Below are 15,726 nucleotides of genomic sequence, written 5' to 3'. Positions count from 1 at the left end.
TATTCAAATATTGCAAATCATATATATGAATGTGGCTAGCTTGTAACTAATTTTATGTCTTCCAATGGCTGTTGTAGTCTGATGTAATTCTCTGGCTGAGATTAAGGGAATGAACGTGTGCATAAATTACTGATATTTAAACAGAGGTGTTGATTTGCAATGCATGAAGTGCTCCATAGTAACTGCTTATGTGCATGTTCTGACCTGATGCTAAATGAGATACTGGCAGTTAGGTCACATCAGTTAAAGTTAGTTCAAAGAGAACAACACTTCTTTAGAATGACTTGTCTTTTTCCCTTAGAGGGTATTTGCAGTGAACTACTCATGCAGGAGTGCTGTTAGAAGAAATAGGAAAGAGAATAAACAAACAAAAAAATGGAGTTAGAAGTGTGAGAAAAATATTTGCTTACTTAATCTAGAATTACAGTTGTCATAAATTGAATGAGTTAACATTCTCAACATGGCTATTGGTTGTATAACATCTCTGAGATTAAGCCCTTCTGTTTGATCTTTCTTCCAGTTGTTTAACTCCACTTTGTTGTTTCAGATAAGGTTCAATTATTCAGAAGTGCTCTTTTAGATACCCTTGTGTAACTGAACCTTTCACACTGGGCTTTCAAATATGACAGAGATCTACAGGAGACTAAGACCCTTCCAAAATGGCAGTGGGAAGCTCTTGCTGTTATACTGACTTCCTGCATTTGGGCAATTAAATTCATCCTGGCTGCCCAAAAGACAAATTTATCCTCCATATTTCTCTTAAACTTTTAAGTTTAGTGACATAAACAGGCTGGTCTGAGGCTTTGGTATCTAGTGGTCTTTTAAACCAAAATAGCAAATAAATAAATAAGAAATATATGAACTTGTATCAGAAAAACATTATTTTTGAAAATTTTCACGACTTTTAGAGAGTTCAGTTTGTTACTTGATTTACTCAGTTATCAGTGGATCTGAATAATTCACTTTGTTAGACACCTGTAGACTGTGGATACAGGCAACAGCCTTTAAGAAACAGTTATTAAAGTAAAAGGGACTTTTTAACAATCACTAATAAGCACTTTTTAAAGATTTAGTGTTCTAGCTTGGATTCCCAGATGAGTTTAATCTAATTTTAGTCTCTCTGTGGGGCTTTTTGTCTTTGGCAGGGTGCAGGGTGAATTCTAGGTAGGTCAATAGTCCTTCCTTCACAATGGGAATTATTTATCCTGGTGTCCTGTCCTGTTCTTTTTCACTTATCATTAAGAATGCACATATTCAACATTTCACACATTCTTATAGTGAAAGAATGTGAGGTTAGATATGGTCCCATAACAGAAATTGCCAAGAATGAAGATGTGCAAGGGGAAGTCAAAGACTTCAGAACATGGTATTAAATTTTTATCAATATAACTACTTGAAGGAAAAAACCAAAAACACAACTCTGAGAACTAAGGGTTATGCCACTAGAGAGACAAGCACTATATCAGTATTGAGAATTAAGGAGGAAGAAGGGAGCAAGAAGCGTATATAATTTTGTTTCATTTTGTCTTGGTTTTTGCACCTTGGAAGCCTGAGTTCAAATTTGAGTTTGACAGTGAGATAAATATAGCAAATATATTTTCCATTTTTCCTTTCCCAAACCAAAACAAATGTTTTGCTCCAAGGTATTTTTGGAATGTACAATAAATCAGTAGTAGAAAGAAAAAAAAGATCTTTAAACATTGTGGAAGTGTTTTTAAATATCCATTGCCATAGTGTAATAATATTCTAATGCTACCTCACAATGTGGAAGGAAAATAGGACACTTAGGGAAAGTAGCTTCTGAGAGAAACTTGTTATGTTGATTTTGGATGGAAGAAGGTCTTATGAGATTATTTTATTTTAATGATTTCAGTTTCTGATAGCAAATAATTTCTTACTGTTACATGAATGTTATTTTCTTGTGGCCCTTGGAAGTACATGATGAAGCTTGTGTGGAGACAGTTTGTTTTTATGAGAGCACCTTCAAGGGCACATTAGACAACTGTATATTATTTCATTCAGTCTGGTGCCAGTCCAACCAAAATGTGTGATAGAAATTGTTTTAGATTGTTTGCTTTTCCATTCATCTTTTTTTTCCGTGGCTGCAAATGTGTTGATATTGCAAGCACATCCCTAATTTGGTCTGTTGTTACAACCATCACATTTCTGGCTAAGGGAAACAGAACAGGCTTCTGTAGGAGCTCACACACTGTTGGGATCTGGAATCATTGCAAATTAAATGGCATTATATAAGTTTGCCCTTCAGAAATTTGCTTTGGGAATTTCTAAATCCAAATAAAAAAGTCCTTTGTTGCCAGTTAATGGAAAAGTTGCCACCAAATGATATAAAGTACATGCTGTTAGGTATTAGTGCACAGTCTCCACAACGTTACTAGGGGGCTCAAAAAGCTGGATTAGCTATCTTTTGGGAATTAATTTGTTTATATCACTAAGTACGTGGTCAACCATACAGCAGTGTGATTAGCTGCCATGGATTTCTGTTGGCACAGGATCACTTTTACTCTGTCATGTAATTATTGTATTTTAGACAGGTTAGCAAAGGAGAATTCTTAGCCTGTAGTTACTTATTCTCCACTATCTTTTGGAAAAAAAACCCCAAACCTCTCACCACTTTATATAATCTCCCATTACAGAAAGTGTTCTCTATCTCAGAAAATACATAAAGACCAGATTTTGCCCTCTGGACGCCTCCAACTTAGCGGTCAATCTGTAAAGCTCCTGTTAAGTAACAGAGTCACTTCTCAGTATTTCTTTGTCCTTCATCTCTGTTCCTTTTTAAGGATCTAAGTGTCTGAGTAGAAGCAAAATGAACTACAAAATGAGCCGTTGCTGATACTTTTGTTCTCTGAAGTCTAGATTATTATAACTTTGTTTGGTTTTCTCACATATTATGGGCAATTTGTCAAGTAGATAACATTAGTAGAATTGTAGTTTTAAAACACTTCTGATCACAATCTATTTGGCTGCAGTGAGAATGTGAAAAAAGTGGTAAATTGGTTATTACCCTGAGTGCAATTTCAATATAAAAAATTCCTCTTAAAGTAAGACAGAAAAATGAGAACTTAAATCAATGAGAAGGTGGGTGCTGACTGTACAAACATGAGCTCTCATCAGTTTCTATGCTATTTTCTATGGAGGATAAGCAGGATCACAGCCCATTCCCTTGCAAAATAATTGATTCCAAATTACTATACCTGTTCTGTCCTAGTGTATGAACTGCCTGCAGTAGCCTGAGCCTTGTTGCCTGCAGCAGGAGGAGGGAAAGCAAGGACAAAATTGGCATTGGTGATTGGCCAGAGTCATCCTTAACTACATAGTGTCAGGAAGAACATGTTTGAGACTAAAGCTTTATATATGTCTGTTTTGACCTTGCCACGTGTTTTGCATAAAATGAAGTCCTCTCGAGTGTGAATTGTAATCCTCTTTAAAAGGACAAGGTGACATCTGAAGAACAAAGATACGGATGTTAATGTAGGACCTACACATTCAGGCATTTGCCAATTGCACTGCACACAGTGCAGTAACCTGACTATACGGTGTCCGGGGCTGCTGAAGCCTATAGCATATTGTGTGTACAGTGTTCTGCACAGCCTGGCAAATGTTAGTGAATTCAGTAGCACTTCTGTGGCAGTAATGACATGTAACCATCTGTGATTTTGCACCTGCAGAAGCCAATGTCAGCTGTTGAAGTTCAGCAGCCCTGGATTTGCATGAATTTATTGCCAAAAAACTCACTCATTTACTAGCCATGGAATTCAGATAACCCTTTATGTCACCTTCAAGGTGTTATGTGTTATATAGCAAAACAGCACTCCAGAGGGCAAGTCTCTACCAAGCTGCCTTTCTAAATAAATACTGTTTGTACACTGTGGTGCTTTTATAGAGTAAACAAGAAGTGTATCTAAAACTTACAGCACTGCTGGTACTGGGACACTGGTTAGTGCTCCCACAGGTATTGGGGTTTTCCTGCAGGCCTTGTGTGGGTGCTTGCAGGGAGTTGAGCTGTCCTCTGATATGGAGAAAGGGGAAAAGGTAAACAGAGGCACAGAATAGTGAGCTGGCTTTACGGGATGTACTGCAGCACCATTGGGAATCCAGAAGTAAAATCTCTCTCTTGATTTTCCCACCAGTGCCTAAAACACTGTGTTATGCCATCTGTCATGAAAATGAACAGGATTGACTGGCTTCCTCTAGCTTCAGGCTCTGCTAGCAGGCACTTACATTAAATTATTTTATATAACTAACCTCAGAATAAATACAAACTTTGTTTATTCTGCTAACAAGAGAAGCAGTTCTATTAAATGGGAACAGATCTCAGCTGTTTCTTTCCAGAATCTGTGCTGGGCTTGGTATTTCTCACATGACCACTCTGATTCATCACAGATGTCATTGTATTGCTTTCTATATCCTTTTAGAAAAGACGTGTGGAGATACTGCGGGCTTTATGGTTGGCACAAACATCATAATCCTTTTCCCTTAAGTCCTACTGCATAGGCACAACATGCAATAAGGAGATGAAAAGGACTGTGGGACCAGGGAGCCTGTGACCTGGCAAATCATTCAGTCTCCATACCAGAAGTATTTGGTATCATAAAAGCTTCTCTGTGTAAACAGATAACATATTTTTTGGTTTTCTATACTGAACATGATCCAATGGGTTACTTGTTATATTGCAGCTCATGGGGCAAGTAGTATATATTTTAAGGTGGACAAAGAAGTAAAAATGTTTTAAAGATCTTGCTAGCATTTCCAGTCTTCAAAACACAAAGGGAGTGTAAGAAAAAAAATGTTTTTGCTAGGAGGAACAGAAATAAGAGGTTATTTTAAACCAAGATTTTCCTGTCTCTCAAGTTCTTCCAACATGCTAATAAAGTCACATCAGATACAATCCAAATTTATTTATTTATTTTCCCACCATGTGTTCTTCTTTTCAGTGGGACAATTAAAAATATTCAAAGACAGTCATAATGTTTTGAGTATTGAATGAATCAAAAAATACTAGTTGCAAAAACTGGCCTAATGTAGTGGCAGCTTCCTACATGATGACAAATGTAAGAGCTTTGCCCAACTTACTGACATCAGATAAATGATCATTTTTCCTAATTCTTGCCATTATGTGATTTAAAGGAGAAACATACATTGCCAAGAACATACAAAATGAATGAATGATTTTCTTTATCAGAGAGGCTGAGGGGAAATCAATTTGTTTAATAATAGTTTGGTAAAAAATGATAATGGTTTAAAGGATGTTAGTCACAGCCTTTGAAGCTGTGCTATTTCAGCTGCAGAACAGGAAATGATCTATAGCCGTTGGAGGAACAGACAATGTAGAAAGGAAGAGCAGAGAGAAAGCCACATCTCTGCGCTGGATAAAACTCATGCAGAACTCATGGAAAGTTAATTATAAAGAATTCACAGTAACTTGTTTAAATCCATCGCTGTTCCTTTAGGCCTAATTAGCTTGTTTGCAGTGCAAGATCTTAGAACCATTAAAAATACGAAGGGTTTTGTAAGCCTGTCAAAAGGGGAATAGCTCCTTTGTTTTTAAAATAAGCAATATACATCCCTCTTATGTATTCTATAGTACTACTGCACTTAAGTAAAGTATGTTCACAGACTCGTAAGACTGGAGGCTTAATTAGTAGTTAACTCTGTTGATGAAACAACTATCATTACTAGCACCTGAGAATTTGATCCTATTCACAATATTTTTAGAGTACTCTAAGTTATAACCAAAACTTTTTTGTGTGGTTATTATTCCCCTTCCTCTCTGCCTCTCAAAATAAAGATCCTACTGGATGTAATGAGTATTTATAGCTTAAACAATAACAGTGCATAACCTCAAGGAGCAATGCAATTAAGGAAAAGCAATGACAACAGCAAAATCTCAGTTTATCAGCATTTAACCAGGAGCTGGTAGGGCCAGTGTCTACTGCACAGCACATCTTCAAGATGAAATGGAATTTTTTTTCTATGCTTATAATATGGTGGCCATTTTATTGCAAGTGGCTATAGGGTAAAATGGAAACCATACTGTGGTATTGGATTTGTTTAGTAAAAATAACATTATGACTTTTGATACCCTTCTGATCTTGTGCTGCATCTAGCATATTGAAAAAAAAAAAAAGAAAAGTCTAAGATCTGTACTGAATGAGGGAAGTCAAAAGTCTATGTAGCTTCCTTTCTGAACACAGCTTTCTTATGATAATTTGTTCTTTTAAGGAGGGCTGGAACAATATGGTTTTGGATACTTCAGCAAGCTTAATGTTTGCTGCTGTTTTTTCTGCTGTATATTGTAGTGGACAGTGTTTTCTTAATCTATTGCCAATGTTAATGAAGAGAATGTTTTTTATATGGAGCTTTCTGGACTTGCCTTGCTGTATCTCACGTTGTGTCCTGGTCCGTTTATTTCTTTCTTTCCATTCTCCATAGTCCCCTTATTATCTTTTGTAACCTGGTATACTTTTCATTTCCTGTAACATTTCTTACTGTGTTACAGGTCACTGAAGTGCTCATGATTTCACCAAGCTTGCCTTACTAAAATGAGCATACTTTTTTCATGCTGGGATAAGTTGTACTTGTGTCCTAAATAGTTTTTCAACTACATCTTGAATACTTTTCCCCTTTACAGTTGCTTTCTATGGTATCTAACCCTGCAGTTCACTCAATTTATTAATCTTGACAGTAGGCCTTTGTCTTTATTTTACTCTACTCTGCCTTTCCCTTCTCAAAACTTGTTAACTGATTGATGTTCCCTTTTACTGCTCTCTTCTTCCCTGTAGGTGATAGTCAGGCCCCAGGTAGCCTTCCTGTGCACAATTTCTCCTAGTCGTACTGCTTAACAAAGCTGCTTGGTGAGGTTTCTTATTCCTGCTTATTTCTTGGACATCTTGCTTTAGTATATACCTGTGTCTTAGACTGACCTTCTGTTTTGTCCATCACATGATTCCTGGAAAGAAAACTTGCAGAGTGCCTGACTCCCTTCTGGTAGCAACCAAAGTTTTGTATCTCTCTACATGATGAAACAATTGGTAGAGGCTAGGAAAAAATGTTAGATTTGGGAGTTCTTATTTTTCATGATGAATACACAAAGTATTTCAAGTAACCTAAATTAAATGGATGAAAAATAAATGACATGTTGTTATTTTTTTAGAGGCAAGAAAAACTTAGTTGCTGACACCAGTGTAATCATTGTCTTCTAGAGGTAGCTCTGTTCTAAGCAGCAATTTAATCCCTTCTTCCTCTTGTGTCTCCTACAATGGCTTTTGTATAACAAGATCAAGGGTCAAGCTGAATCAATTATCACCCACTTTTTGTTCATTCCCTAAATACTTCTTAGTCACTTGCTCTGAAAAGGAAGTCAAGAGGCAACCAGCTGAATTTATTTCTAGATGCCATGTAACAATTGAAGGGTAAACCCTTTGCTCATATTTTAAGCTTTTCTCAGTCCTTTACCACAAGACAGCATTATCGTTATTCTCTGAGTCATAGTTATTGTAGATGAATAGTGCTCAAATAGGATATAAAAATAACACTCTGGGAGATAATGAGGTAATTGGAAAAAGTTAATGCAATGCAGTTGAAACAAGTGATCCACAAAATTTGGACAAAATTGTTTCCTGACATGAGTCGTGTAGCTCATCAGACTGCTAAAATATCTGGGTTTCCATTTAAACACTGTCAGGTCTTACTAAAACAAAACTATTATACCTTTAACTAAAACATGTACATCATTACTATAATACAGGTCTAGCAAAATAAATTCAGCTGGCCACTTGCAGGACAGAATCACAAAGTACCTTGTATTTATTTGCTACTCAGTTTTTTTTACACTATCTGCTAAGTCTGTCTCAAGTGTTCAACAAGCAAGTATAATGAGAAGAAGCTGAGAGATACCCCACAGAAAAATACTTTCTTCCGTAACACTGTCAACATGCACTCCCAGTGAACACCAAAATAAATAGTTTTACGAAACCTTTCAATTTTTTAATAAGTCAAAATACACTTTTCTGACAGTATAATTGCTTTTCATAGCGGGCCTTAAATCTGCACCACTATAAAAGAATAATGCTACAGTAGATCATTTGTGAAAACTTAATGAAAACTGAATTAGTGAACCTCAGAGTCAGTAGACCTTGAAATTCACTTTCAAAAACTAATTTGCAGTAAATGTATGAGAAACATATTTAGACATGATAAACTTTCAGTCCTCTGGTAGCTAGGTGCAGAAGTTTGTCTTGATTAACTATTTTTTCTTTTAATTACTCATTCATGTAAGTAGCCTTGATTTTGTGAGTTACACTTCCCTTAGTGACATTTATCCAACAAGATCAAATTATTTTTTTATTAATTGCATAAATAATGTAATATGCAAAATAATGGTATTTCTTTAGTAGCCTTGGCTTTCTGTATTTTACCTACCACTGAAGATCCACAGGCTATTTTGATTATAATTGGGGCAAGTGAAAAAATATTAACTGCATTGTCAAACAATAACTAAGCTCAAAGCATTATTTTTTCTGTGAGCAATAATGCTTCACACTGAGTGTGTGTATAGAATTGTATCAAGCACCGTCAGCTTCTGCTTCCTCTGTAATTTCTGTTGCTACAAGTTAGTAGCAAGAGTTTAGCCCCAGTGTTGAAGGGAAATGAGAAGGGAGTTGCACTGATTTCAATGGGAGATCCCTGGTAAGTAATAGTGCATAATTTGATGATTCTAATCTGTTTTTCGATCAACCAAGAACAGGTTATCCCAGAAATGTTTTTGCTCTCAAGTTCTGCAGTAATGCACTCTTCTAAATGAGCTTTGTACCTCAAAAAGTGAACAGCATTTTACTTAAAAATATAGTGAAATGTGCAATTTCAACTCTTATCTCAAATTTCTAGAGTGCAGGGTAAAATGCTGTAGCCTGGAGCTGTTTGGCCCTCTGACTGGCAACAGGGGACAAGTCTTCTCTGTTTTCTTCTACCTTATAATTCCTCACTTCTTTCCAGGAATTGCATCAGTTGCCCCTGCAAATTACGAAGCATGGAATGAAGGTTTTGTGGGTGGCAGCGTGATTTATCTCTGGTTCACTGTGAACAGGTTGCAGATGGGTTATACTGGTTTAAACACCATAAAGTCACAGTTCTTGGAATAAGAATGATGTTTTAAAAGTACCAGGTGATTAGCTGATTACTTCAGTTTTCGAAATCTCTTCTGTAGTACAGGAAAAAAAATTAAGCTCATAAGACACTGGAACTCCACATTTATAGTTCAATAGATTTCCAAGGCAAGCTTTCTGCACATTCTTTTTCTCAATAGCTTTTCTAAATGTAAGAGGGTGCAATTATTGGATTACTAAAGAGAGAAAGAGAAGGAAGGCACAGATATGTTAACAGTGTTACAACAAAATCAAGTTCAGTTTAGCTTGGCTCACTGATAAACAAAAAAGATTAGATTTTGTTTTATTATCTGATCCATTGCAAAGCTTTCACTTCTGATAATAATAAATAATGGTGAACAGTTACACAGCCATTGTCATCAATAACTCAGCCCTGCTTGCAGGTGAATAATATATATTTATCCTGATTTTAAAGATGGAGTAAATAAGATGAATGTTTCTCCCATCTTCACAAAGGAAGACAGTATAAAGACTAAGTTGTTTCTCAGACCCATTCTTCATCCACAAAGTCTGCATGGGTTTCTTGGTTAAAGCTGAAATACAATCTAAGTTACTTTGGCATATCTACATGGAACAGGTAATTTTTTTGTTCTGCTGTAATTCCATGCATCTGGATTGTTTAACTTGAAATCTAGTGATAACACCTCAACTTTTGATAACAGTCTTCTGCTTAATACTGTCTCTTAAATTTCTACTTGAAAAGAAGAAAATTTATTTTCTAATGCCAACTGGCAGTTCTTCCACTAGTCAATGTAGTAATGAGTTCTGATCAATTAGTGACTCCTGTCCCTGTTTCACTGCAGCCTGGAACAGTGTTTTGGAGCCCAGTGGTCCCCTCCTGTTCCCGTTGAAGTCAGTAACAAAATTCCCTTGTACTGGCAGGCAGCAGGACTGGACCACTGGGTCCAGGCCAGCAAAAGATGTGAGTATGTTTTTCTTTAAATTAAGGTACCTCCTGCCTTAAGGGAGGTGATGAGCAGCTGGTTTCCTAAAATGAGATTTAACTGTCACTGAGTAAAATGCTTTAATATTTACACAGATAAAGTATAGTAGCACAAGTGATTGCTTTGTAATAATAAAGAAAAAAATAAAACAGGTGCACACAAATAAATTACTGGCCAAATACTTGAAGGGTTGAGAATTTCTTTCTCTTAATTGTATAGGTAATGCCCTAATCTGTTTGGCATTGTTTCACTTCTCTTCAACACTCCCTAAAAATACCAAAAAGAGTTTGTCACACAACTCCAGATTTGCCCAGCTTTGTGATCCAAATGTAAATCATTCCATGAGAGTGCTTTTCAAATAATTGTTCTTTAATTGGCTCAAGTGGAAATAAATGATGCATACCCATTTCAGTTTTTGTAAAATGTTTCAATGTAAGGTGTGACAGGTTGATAAAGTGTGGATTATTGAGCAGGATATGTTTTAAATATTAGGTAGTAGCAGGAGACCACAGTGGGACTCCTTTGCAGGTTGCCATGGAGCTCTTCTGCCAGCCTTTGCCCACTTTTGCTCACAGTTACCAATATGAACCAAAACTATTTGTCCAATTAACTTATTTTGGTGAATATTAGAGCTTCCTTATTTTCTTAATGATTTAGTAACATGATAAAACATGGTAAAAGAGGTTAGCGTAGTCTGTAATTAATGTGCTTGTATCTACTTACATTGAGACAGCACATCATAAATGTAGGTATCGATCACTGAAACATCTAGAACCCTTTGAGCTTTACAGAGCTGAAGACATTCCAGTGGCCACTTCCTTGTGGGTAGTTGCTGCTGCACTCAGTGTGTGTGAATCCTGGGTAAGAACCAGCCCTTGACTTTGGTGCTCTTGGCTTCTAGAAACATGTAAAAAAAACTACCCCTCCCAACATGCACAAAAGCAGAGAAATTCAAAGCACAATGGTGTTAGAACGATGTCTCCTACTAATTTCATCTATTTAAACAGAGAATCAAAATACAAAAAGAAAAAAATAGTTTAATTATTTGGTCACTGATACATCACAGAAAAGAAATGGGATTATATGCTTAATCAGAGAGATATTTGCTGACATGAGCAGGGATGAACTGCAAAATGTGAGGTGAAGAAGGAAGTTTTTTGTATGAGCAATATTGGTTGGCACCTTCCATGGTGGCACAGGGTAGGGATAATGCAATATATATTGATTTTTAATCTTTTTATTTTTAAAAGAGCAACAATCCTGGCATTTGTACAGCACCATTAAATTGCAGCTGCAGAGCTTATCAAACAGCTGAATATGCAAGCCATCATTTTACGACTACCTGCTCCTCCTACTCTCACATTTAGAGCTATTGACAAGCCTTCTGAAGCACAGGGCATTTTTACTGGGTTCTTTAGAGAGAGCTTATGGGTTAAGATTAAGGGGAAGAAAGGCCAAGGTGACATCATAGTGGGGGTTTGTTAAAGGTCGCCTGAGCAGGAGGATAATATAGACGAGGCACTAAATAGACAGATAGGAGCAGCTTTACCTTCACAAACCATGATGCTCATGGGAGACTTCAACCACCCTGACATCTGTTGGAAGCAGAACTCTGTTAAACGCAAACAATCCAGGAGGTTCCTAGAGTGCAAGGGTGATAACTTCCTTTTCCAAGTAATCAAGGAACCAACAAGGAGAGGTGCTATGCTGGATCTTGTCCTCATCAATGATGGAGGGCTGGTGAGGGATGTTAAGCTCAAGGGCAGCCTAGGTTGTAGTGACCATGCTATGGTGGAGTTCAAGATCCTTAAGGCAGCAAGGAGGGCTCACAGTAAGCTTACTACCCTTGACTTCAGAAGGGCAAATTTCAGCTTTCTGGAGCCCAGAGAGCCAATTGTGTCCTGGGCTGCATGAAAAGAAATGTGGACAGCAGGGCCAGAGAGGTGATTCTGCCCCTCTACTCTGCTCTGGACTATGGTGTACAGTTCTGGTGCCCTCAGCACAAGAAAGATACAGACCTGTTGGAGAGGGTCCAGAGAAGGCCCACCAAGATGATCAAAGGCCTGGAGCACCTCTGCTATGAAGACAGGCTGAGAGAGTTGGGGCTGTTCAACCTAGAGAAGAGAAGGCTCTGGGGAGACCTTATAGCACCTTCCAGTAGCTGAAAGTGGCTACAAGAAAGCTGGGGAACGGCTTTTCATCAGAGAAGATAGTGATAGGACAAGGGGCAATGGTTTTAAAATGAGAGAGGGGGGGATTTAGGTTAGATATTAGGAAGAAATTCTTCCCTGTAAGGGTGGTGAGGAACTGGAATGGGTTGCCCAGGGAGGTTGTCGATGCCCCACCCCTGGAGGTTTTTAGGGTCAGGTTGGACAATGTTTTGTGCAACCTGGTCTGGTGGTAGGGGTCCCTGCACATGGCAGGGGGGTTGGAACTTGATGGTCTTTGAGGCCCCTCCCAATCTTAATGATTCTGTAATTCTATAATACTGACACATCCTGGAAATCTGGACAGTGTCAGCCACAGCACGCAAAGCTGGCCTTTAGCTGTTTCACTTGCTATTTGACCTGGGATTTAAAGCTTTTATATGTGGCATATCTCAGATTTAGAATAAGAGACCAGGGCATCACTCAGTGAGACCAGCAACAGGGAGGAAAGCAGTTTCCTGGGAAGTAATTCTTGCACTTGAATCCAAATTATGTCAGTGTGATTCTGGATATAAAAAACATTGCAGTCCTAACTTAAGCTGTCTGAATCATCCTTCCAGATCCAGGAGCCTAGTTTGCAGGTGTGGAAATTAAGCAGCTTGGTTCTTAAAATAGGATGTGTGAATATGGCCTAAGTGCCTTAAAGGCAACTCATTTTTGTTCATCACTGCTAATTGCTAAGTGAATTTCAAGGTTCTTCATTGTGTTAATTACAGGATACTAAGAAATCCCGGAATGAATCTCTGTGAATTCAGAGAGCAATGCTATCACTGAATGCCTCAGTCTTTAATTATGACAAAATTACAATGGGATTGCCTAATTTTAAAAATTCAGTATTTAAGGGGGGAGAAAATAGAGCCAGCTCCTGTCCCTTATGCAGCAGTACAGAGGCTTTTACTGTATGCCAGCCTTCCACCAGCCTGACTCATCCCTCAGATGATCAGCTTCATTACAGACAAGGGCAGATAAATCCAGTGTGGAGGTGGTGTTTGGCTCACATGAGAGTCCCCTACCTCTGCCAATTGTCTTCTCTCTGAGGCCTGCATCCACTGGTGTATATAAGTGAATGGCTAACTCATATTTAGAATTACTTCTGTGGAAGTTGGAAAACACAAAAGTACTCATTTATCTCTGCTGCAAGAATCAGACATTGAAGAACGGTTTTGGAAGATGATTTGCTTTGTGTTAGAATGGAGTGAGTAATAATTTTGGTTTCCTGTGTTTCCAGGAATTCACAGGAATGGTCTGTAACCATTGGTTCCTTCAGGCACAGGTACAAACAGAATCAATAAAGGCAAATAAAATGCTGATCGGTGATACTGTTGACATTGCATATTTCTTTCCAAGTCATTCGGGGACCTTTCATATATAGAAAGTCTCAGCTACGTTTCTCGGTAAGTCTGTAGCCCTGTGGGTCAATTAAAATTGTGTCATTAAGTTAATGTGGCAAAGAAAAAGGACCACTGCATAATAAAGTAGATTCTAACATATTCTGTGATAATAACGAGGCCTGATCTCTATCCCCTGTTTTGAGCAGCTGAGTAATAAACCTTGTTGGGACTTTGCTTGATTGATAGATGGCTTCTATCCAGTGACTCCAGATAAGACAGTAGGGGAAAAGCAGCAGAAAAACAAAAAGGAAAAAAATAAATCTGATCTCAGGCTGTTATCGTCTGATGGCTCAATGTGCTACTTCGTGTCTGCCAGCATATTGATTCTTTGAATTTGGTAGCACTAACCTGGCACTTTTGCCAACTGAAAGGGCAGGATCAAGAATGACAGAGCAGAGGGAGTCAGTGCCTAGTTTCTGTAGCTTTGAAGCAGACAAATAGCACAGCAATGTTTTACTTTTGATAGGAATAAAAGAAGCTGGTGGACTGTTGGTTACTATCCTCATGTTTTACAGGGAAACTTTTGAATTTTTTCTGTGTATTGTTGTTATTCATCTCTACAGAGATAGTATAATGCAGAATGAACTTACAGGGTTCTCTGTGTATTATCAGCAAATTTACCAGATGTGTGTGTAGTGTTGCTAGGCCAGAGAAGAGTGTTCTAAATCAGCATTTTCACAAAAAATAAAACACAATTAGCAATATATTCTACATAAACTTGTAACTGTGTTTGAAAGGACAAAAACTGTAGGGCAAAAATGATTACTGGTTTACTGAGTAAACCTTACAAATAATCTACAAGAAGAATCTTGTTCCGAGTTCTACCTGACAAAATTGGATTCAGTCTGCCTAACTATACAAACCCCTCTTCATGTAACTAGGTGTCCTATGCACGTAGAGAGAACAGAATATTACTGAGAGGGTCTGCCACGAAAATGGCACGTTTTTTATCCGGAGTTAAGAGTAGATACAAGTGAACTCTTGAATCACTGTAATTTGTTTTGGGTGATATTAATTGGATGAATGTTGCTTGGAAAACATGTTTAGATGACACACTAGAAATTGGGCTGTATTATTTACAAGGGCTCATTCGTATTCCTGGATTTTAAAAGAGAATGCCTTTTTTCTCCCATTACATGTAATGATTAGCTTTCGTGCTAAAGATCTTTGAATTCTTCCCAACTTTCCCCATGAATAGTTTAGTTTGCTCCTTAGAACTGTATGATACTCCTGGACATACAGTTGTGGGAGCTGCAATCAGGGCAGCCATACATACATGTCTGAAAAAAACATTCAGACAACATTCTTCAGATGTTGCAAATAGATTTTACTATAAATGAGCAATATCAAGCAGTGTGCAGGGAGTAATGTGGGAACATTACAGAAGGCTGTATTTCCTGTGTGTGGGCTGGTTAAAGATTTAATCCTTTATGTAAGATGAAAGGCACTGTAGGTTTCTGAAAGGGTGTATGCATTCACTGAGCCAGAGAATAATTATAGCACAGTGAGTTATAAAATTGATGTTTCTATGTTCAGTTTCATTGTCTCGTTGTAGCCTGTGTCTTAATGGCTTAATTAGCCCTCCATTAGTGTGTTTACTCTGGGAGGTGGGGTAATACCTGCTTTCATTTTTCTGACTTATTTTTAACTCTTTTATGAAATTTGGGTTTTATGCAATCATTTGATTATGAAATTTCCATTCCCTAAATGGGTAAAAGGTGAGGGGAAGAAGAAATAGGTGTGTTTTTCAGATTTGGTTTGTATTAGATCTGTCCAGAAGTCAGATTTTTGTAGAGTTGCTGATACTGATATTGAAATATTAACTTGGATTTTATAACAAGAATTGATGTATGTAAATTGGTTTACATTTTTTGTAAAAATATTAGTTTTGTTTATCTTGTCACGTTCATTCTCTCACTGACTCAGTCACCTAACGTTGCTTAAGGCTTCCAGCTGCTGTCTGTTATGGTGTTGATCTCAGCAAGCTGGTCTCTGGTTT

General features: G+C 37.6%; 1 protein-coding gene across 2 annotated transcripts in view; it reads left to right on the top strand.

Moving 5' to 3' along the window:
- The window catches only part of LOC127386921 (BEN domain-containing protein 5), a 911,971-nt gene that overhangs the window by 388,056 nt on the left and 508,189 nt on the right, over positions 1 to 15,726 (top strand). The gene's annotated exons all lie outside the window — the stretch shown is intronic.

This window comes from Apus apus, chromosome 7 (assembly GCF_020740795.1).
Source record: "Apus apus isolate bApuApu2 chromosome 7, bApuApu2.pri.cur, whole genome shotgun sequence".
NCBI lineage: Eukaryota > Metazoa > Chordata > Aves > Apodiformes > Apodidae > Apus > Apus apus.
Note: the sequence above shows the minus strand (reverse complement) of the source record. Positions and strands in the feature narration are given on the sequence as shown.